Raw genomic sequence first — 6,610 nt, 5'->3', positions numbered from 1 at the left:
GACAGCATTTCAGTCACATTATGTCAATTTCCGCGATATTCCGCGTTTAACATTAGATTCCGTTTTTATTGGCCAATTCCGCGATTCCGTTAACACGGAAATCATAGGGCCCTACGTGTGTTGCTGCGCGATGCGGGTGCATTTGACCAGCTTATTAAAAACGGAATGTTTCTGTCTGACCTGCCGGTCGCCGATTGCAGCCAATCACGTGAAAATCGGCCGGGTCCGGTCACTGGCCGATTAATCAGTGCATCCCTATTTTTAAATGTGGAGAACAATCTCTTATTCTGTCATTTATGAATAAACCAATGTCTTTTTTCCCCCTCATTATTCAGCTGACAATCTTGTGCAGTCACCTGAGAATTGGACTGAAACTCAAGTAAGCACCTGGCTACAAACACTTGGTGTGAAAGAACAATACATAAAGAAGTTCCTTGAAGAAGAAGTAAAGTAAAGTAGACCTAGGAAATCGTGGATGGAGTGTGTCAGGAAGGACATGAAGGTGTGCGGCCTGACCAGCGTGAACCCCCTGGACAGAGCTGCATGGAAGAGGGGTGTGACGACTAGCCGGCTGCTGCCCACCCCTGTGTCAGGGACCCTGGCAGCAGTTTAATCAAAATACTGGATACTACTAATTCCCAGCAAACGGTTCAGCAGAATGCAAAGCCTACCAGGACGAAAAAAACTGAGTTGCAGCAGAAAAACAATTCAAATTCAAGTGAAGTTCCCACTGCACAGGTACATGCTAGAGATGAGTGTGCTTTAGAAGAAAGTCAAACCTCCCAACAACAGTACATATTGACTTCAAAGGAAGACTGCAGACCACGGCCATTTGATCAAGAAGGCATTGATTTCCTATATGTAAAGCACAGAGTTCTGCAACCTGAATCGGGAGCTTTTGATTTGATCTCTCCCTGCCATGAATTCAAATCTTTTGCTGTCGCTGCTGAATTGGATCGCACAAGACTCCAAGCTGTTTGCCAAAGAGGTTCTAAAATTTGGAACTGGTTGTATGAATATCCGATCAAATGGCACAATACATTTCGGTGTAATGGACAGCAAGGAGGATACAGGATATGTACATGGTGAGGTAATTGGCCTCCCAAAAAAAGACAAAGACATGTATGTGGATGCTTTGGACTACATTGAAAAGTGTTTCTCAACTGACAAAGAGCATGCTTGCAATTGCGTGCGCCCACCAAGATCGACCGGGACATAGCGGTGAGAGGCCGCATTGCTTGCGCATGTGACTGTTGCACCCGTTATAAATTCATCGGACGAATCTGACGGATTTAGCGAACCGGACCCGGAGGTTGTCGTCTGAATCGGGAAGGAGAACGGGCTAACTTTTTTAGCTTTGGCTAAAGGGGAGATGGCGGATCACTTTGATCGCCCCTGACGTGTGGCAGAAGGGGCACAAAACGAAGGTTGCTCAAATCAAGCCGGAGTGTGTCGTCTATTACAACTTATCAATGAATGGGGTGGATAAGTTGGACCAGAACATTGCGTACTACCCCTTCATTCGAAGGTCACTCAACTGGTCGAAAAAATTTGTCGCCTATCTTTTCCAGCTGTGCATGTTTAACACACATGTCCTATACAGGGCTAAAAACCCAGGGCAGTGTAGACCTCTCCTGGAGTTCATGCGTGGGGTTGCCAGGTCCTGGACTGCAAGACCAGTTGTGGGTGAGGAGCAGGAGCAGGAGCAGGAGCAGGAGGAAGTTGCAGGTTTGGGGGCTGAGGGAGGTGGGGACTTGGAGGAAGGTCGACATAATTCTAGGGCCCCGTACAGAACCGACCTAGCTAGCAGGCTAGACAGAAACATGGGCAAGCACATACTTGAACACCTCCAGCCTACCAGCAAGAAGTCTCGCCCAGCAAGGAGGTGTAGGGTCTGCGCACGCAGGGGCAAGCGCAGTGAGACTAATATGTAGTGCAAGTCCTGTTGTGTCCCCTGTTGTGGAGACTGTTTTACTGGGTATCACCTAAAGCAGAACTATGGTGTAGAGTCATGAGAACACACACACACACACACGTTCATATAATGTTGTATATTTGTAAATAAGTTATTGTTCGTCCCTTTCTGAGTGGAGAACAGACGCACACAAACATACATAAAAAAAGTTTATTATATTGTATATTTGTAAATAAATTATTGTTTTTGCAATCAAAAGCCCTTTCTGAGTGTTGTATTTGTTGTTCAGATGTTTGAGGTGTCACTAAAGAAAAAAATATTAGCCCCAAAGTCACTGATCTGCTGGGCATGCTTCTTTTCACAAAAAGCTTGTTTTCTCAGTTTTTTGGTCAATTTGCGAAGGGTAGGTTCTAAAACAGAGCCAGTGGGTGACAATGATTTAAGTGATTTCTATCACAGAGTAAAGGACGGGATGCTCGAAGAGAAGAGGCAGAGAAAACGCTAGTCTTCAGTACTCCATTCTCTCAAGACCTTGGAAGGAAACTCACAATGCTGATAACTAGTGGGAAGAAATTCATTGAAAATGATAAATGGTTCATACTCATTACACACAAATTCAAACCTGATGACCTTTCTCACATTGAGTGGCTGCTGAATATGAAGATTTTCTCTGTGTTTGATTTTGACCCAGACTCAAAGATATCAGGCCTTTGCAGCAAATACCTTGAGCATCATGCTGCAAACATGCATTCCCTGCAGAGCTACAGCAAATCCAGTGACATGAGCATCAAAGAATTCACAGAAAAATGAAATGACTTGGATCAAGACACAAATTACCCTTTTGAGGGAATTTGTGTCTTTGATTTGTAAACAAATCTTGCCAAAAGGGACATTACAGGTGATTTTTCTTCTCACATCACCAGTAGAGAAACCTCTCTTGAACACCTTTTTAGAGTTTTTCACAGACATGGAAGGCCACACAGACATCATCTGCATCTGTGAATCAGAAACAAACTTCCAGAAGTGGCAAAGTTTTGCAGAGGGGTCATGTGGAACACAAACCGTGAACAACTTCAGTGTTGGGATGAAAATGAGTCACATTAATGTAACTGTGCAAATGATACAACCAGTAAAAGCCTGTGCCAAAAAACACTTGCCAGTCTTTGTGAAGGGGACATGTCTTCTTGAAACAAAGAAAGAGGAACATATGGCTTCTCTGGAAATACTGACAGTCAACCATTGTGATGACACAAGCGAAGACTTCATTAAAGAGGAGAAGGCAAATATTGAACACCAGTTTTACCGTGGTGGTAGAGTGACATGGTTGAACTTTTGGCTGGCTGAGCACAAGGATGTTGGAGAGGTAATAGAACGAGATGCTTATCACGATGTCTCCAAACTCCTCATGGATGTTTTGAAATATAACGTAGATCAGACCCCAGTTATTTCTATAAACATCTAACATCGTGGAAGTACCGTGGCAAGACAAGTGTTGTGGCAGAACAGGAAAGAACTAAGATGTGCAGTTGTGAAGCCTTCATACTCAGTTGCTGATGTTACGCAACATGCAGTTGATCTAAGAGAATATGAAGAAAAAGATCCACAAAGGTGTCTTCCAGTGCTGCTCCTAATTGAAGACTCTGACAAAGAATACCTTGATGATCATCATATTTACTTCCACTTCCTGGCCAACTGCCATTAAACTAATAAAGAGGACTGAGAGGGAAGTGGGACAGGAATCTCACAGCAGTAATTTTGAGCGGTTTTGTCCCAGTATGCTTACCGTACATGTACTTTGCTAGTGTTGTTTTCAAATGTTACACAGACGTGCTCCGCCTTTGCAAACGTCTTATTTTCTGTTTCGTAAATTGACGTTTTCTGAGCCTTTTGACAAAACGCCCTGTCTGTAACTGCTCCAGCTAAACAATTATTTACCTGGATTCAATGTAAGAGTTACATTTTAGCTCCACAATGAGCTGTTTGGTAGCTAATCGCAAGCTAACTGCTAGTCCAGGTAAAGTCAGCTCAGGAAGTGAGTCAAGTGAAAGTACTTATTAGTTTACTACAAGATTGACACTTTTCCATAGAACTCGTTGACTTCATGTGACAAAACTGAACTCATCAGTCCCGGTTGTTGATGGTGTATTTCTTTGCAGGCTCATGCTAACCTATATGGCTCCCACCCATTCTACATTGTACAGGAGGCTGATGGATTAGCACATGGAGTTTCCTTCTCAATGCCATGCACAGTGCCAAATTTTCATTGGTAAATGACTCTTACAAGATAATTTCCTTATGGCCTTAGTGTCAGAAAGAAGTTAGTGTTAGTGTTATGAGTTCAGTATCGACAACAAGAACAATCATACAAGCTGTAATGCTGGACTTTCCTGCACCCCCAACATCATCGCGGTTGCCCGATCCTGCAGATTTGCCCTCTACAACATCCAAAGGATCCGGCCCCTCCTCACAAAGGAAGCAACGCAACTCCTGGTTCAATCCCTGGTCATCTCCCGCCTCGACTACTGCAACTCGCTATTGGCTGGACTCCCTGCCTCTGCGACTAAACCGTTGCAACGTATCCAGAACGCTGCAGTGCGCCTCGTTTTCAATCTACCCAAATTCTCCCATGTGACCCCCCTCCTCCGTGATCTCCACTGGCTTCTTGTTGCGGCCAGCATTAGATTTAAGACCATGGTGCTGGCCTTCAAAGCCATTACATTCTCCTTCTCTAGGCCTGTGGCTGCTTCGAACACTTCTGCAGCTACTAATGCAGCCTCCGCCTCACCTTCCTCTTTCATAGCATTTAATGTGGCATTCACACAGGCTTTTTCTACTGTCATCTCTATTGTCGTTTTGCATATGTAGCTTTTACGCGTGCAGCTTCAGCTTTTGCACGGGCATCCATTGCTGCGACGCTGACATTGGATCTACTAGAACGTGTACTGCCACCAGATTTCCGCGAGTGTCCAGTTGCTGATGATGATAATGCTTTGCATTCTGACCTGACCTCCAAGTCGCTTTGGTTGCTGGGTTTTGATGTAACCGACATGTTGCTCTCAGCGTTGATGTGGTTTTCCAGCCAGCGTAGACGCTCTTGTGGTGAAGTAATTTTTTCTTTTACTCTGCTGCCCTCACTGTGTGTTCGTCTACACAGATATGCAGCGACTCAAACACTCTCCCATAGAGCACCAGAGACAAGAGTTGTCTTTCAGTGACTTTAATGGAAGCCGTGTAAAACTGTAAACAATACAAAATACACACTCAGTTAAGACTGCATACATACATAAACAACTCTCAAAACATCAAATAAACTAATCATTCTGTAAATAAATGTATACAATAACACCAAAATATTACACACTAGTAATATATAAACAAATAAACTCACAGATTGTGCTTCCTTATGAGCAAACCAACGAAGATGGAAGAAGATTGACTGGAGCTCTCTTCACTGTGTGCAACGTTCCTCAAAATGGCTGCTTCAAACTCATAACTTTATCGACAATTGAACATATTCAACTTTACCACTAGATGGCGATAACCACAATAAATGAAACTGAAAGTCCAAGGAAGGACAGAATAATTATAATGTAATAAATATTATGAATAAGTGCTAAATAAACCCATGATATCCTCAATGTGTCCAAATGAGCTCAATATTAAAGAAAAAATGCCGTAACTATTTTTTCTGTGTTCACTAATAAGTTAACCAGTTAACGTATTATGTAACTATTACCAATCATAGCCAAAGTAATAATGATTGTACTTGTAGATAGTTGTTACATGAATCATTGTATAAAATTTGAAGGCAATATCTCCATCAGTCTGGAAGATAAAGCCGAAAATGTGTTTTTAGCATAATAAATAAATAAATTTGCTAATTAATAATAAAGTTACAAAGATAGGGATACTTCTCAGGTGGTATGTGATGCCCATGCAAAATTTGAAGCCAATACCTGCAATACTTTGGAAGATACAGGCGAAAATATGGTTTATATATCATTAATTAATTAATTAACTAATTAACTAATTAACTAATTAACTAATTAATAATAATGGATGACAGCTCAAAATCCATAGGGATCATCTACAGGGGGTACGTGACCCATAAAAAAAAAATTAATCTCAAACGCCTTTCCAGTTATCGCGTTAACGGCTAAAATCTGCGGACGCGCAAGACCAATTCCATAATATCCGCATTTCTCGCGGATATAATTACCACACAAGAGGCTTACAGCTAGCATAAATTAGCTTACCATATAGAAAGTGTTGTAATTCCTACAACGTTCACCTGATTTGGATGGAAATACCCTCAAATTAAAGCTGAAAGTGTGCAGTTCAAGCACATCTTGTGCAACCATGTCACTCCACCAACATGGTAAAAAAGTCTTTGCTTGTTTCATCACAATGGTTGACTGTCAGCATTTTCAGAGAGGACCTATGTTGCTTTGTTTGTTTCAAAAAAAGACATGTCCCTTCATGTCAGATCACATTAAATTACAAAACAAAAACCAAAAAAGTGGGACATTGGTCGCTGGGATTTCATCTTTGCCGCTGGGGTTACACCACCACTAATACAACCGGCAAGGTTGCACAACACATGCACAATGCCAACTTTCCAAGATCATTACCTTATGGCCTAAAGTGTTAGTGTTATGAATTCAGTATCAACGACAAGAACAATCATAGAAGCTG

The 6,610-nt window shown here is 42.1% G+C and overlaps 1 pseudogene across 1 annotated transcript; it reads left to right on the top strand.

Moving 5' to 3' along the window:
• Positions 1-475: 475 nt before the first annotated feature.
• On the top strand, positions 476-3,617 carry LOC310932488 (sterile alpha motif domain-containing protein 9-like; annotated as a pseudogene). Its single transcript has 3 exons — positions 476-588; positions 1,604-1,728; positions 2,445-3,617. The product of its transcript is annotated as a sterile alpha motif domain-containing protein 9-like (transcript).
• The last annotated feature ends 2,993 nt before the right edge of the window (positions 3,618-6,610 follow it).

The sequence above is a fragment of the Microchirus variegatus genome, assembly GCF_963457635.1.
Source record: "Microchirus variegatus genome assembly, chromosome: 10".
Taxonomy (NCBI): domain Eukaryota; kingdom Metazoa; phylum Chordata; class Actinopteri; order Pleuronectiformes; family Soleidae; genus Microchirus; species Microchirus variegatus.
Note: the sequence above shows the minus strand (reverse complement) of the source record. Positions and strands in the feature narration are given on the sequence as shown.